Raw genomic sequence first — 1306 nt, 5'->3', positions numbered from 1 at the left:
CACACACACACACACACACACACACACACACACACACACACTCACATACACATACAAACACACTCACACACATACGGACACATGCGCACTCACTCACATACACGCATTTGCACACACATGCATAGACATATATGTATGTGTGTGTATATGTATGTACAGTAATCCCTCGACTATCGTAGGTGTTACGTTCCCAAATCCCCCGCGATATGTGAAAATCCGCGAAGTAGGATTTTCACATATCTGTATGATAGGATTTTCACATCAGTACAGTACACAGTACTGTACTGTATATCTCCTTATTTTTATAATTTTAATAATTTGTATATATTTATTTTATTGTAAATGCAAAACAACACCACGGAGGTATCGACGTAAGCTTAAATAATAAACCGCGATAAGTAAAACGCGATATGGCGAGAGATTACTGTATGTATATATGTATGTATATATGTATGTAGTTATGTATATTGAAGATGCGTCAGGCAACCGAAAACAAAACAAAGCCCAATGATAAACAAAGATATAAAACAGGAAAAAAAACACTACTAGAAACACTGCACAGATGTTCAGTTAAACGCTCCATACAGACGAATCCGCCCTCCTCTGCCCCGATCGTGGCCTATATGCGACCACAGGAACGATTGTATGCCAGGATCAAGTGGACCATGTACGGGTACTTAGTCTTGCGAATGTTTTCCAGGTGATAATAATGAAACCAGCTGTTGCGCGGCTGCAGGCCACTTCTGAAGGAATTTTCTGTTAAGTCCTGCGGAGATTGTTGGGCTGTTACTAATGTAGATATCAAGCCGATATACAATGCTTTTCTCTCGGGGATTTGCTCTTCTCAGACGCAGTTGGAAAAGCCTTCGAGGATTGACCTGAGAATAAACGAAAACAACAACAGCAACAACAATAGATAATACGAGGGATTGCTGAAAAGTTCCTGGCTTTAAGGGTGTCGCGAAAGGCCTGGCTGGAAGCCCAGCCTTCCGAGTTCTTTTACAGGGTTTAGAAAAACTGAAGGACCGCCGCAATAAGTGTGTGAATTTGTGAGAAAATATGTTGAATAATATCATAATTAATTGATCCTCCTGTATTTTCTTTTACCCAAAGCCAGGAACTTTTCAGCACCCCTCGTGTAATTTCCCAGGAAATGATGATTGGCAAAAATGATAGAATGCCGGTCTACATGATTACTATGTAATTTCATTAAAGTAGAATGCCGAATTAAATAGCTTGAGCTTTACACTGCTATTATGGTAAAACGCCAGATTAAATTAGTTACATCGTTATTTTATAGTCCTGT

The sequence above is a fragment of the Octopus bimaculoides genome, chromosome 9 (assembly GCF_001194135.2).
Source record: "Octopus bimaculoides isolate UCB-OBI-ISO-001 chromosome 9, ASM119413v2, whole genome shotgun sequence".
NCBI lineage: Eukaryota > Metazoa > Mollusca > Cephalopoda > Octopoda > Octopodidae > Octopus > Octopus bimaculoides.
This window is presented reverse-complemented; position numbering follows the sequence as displayed.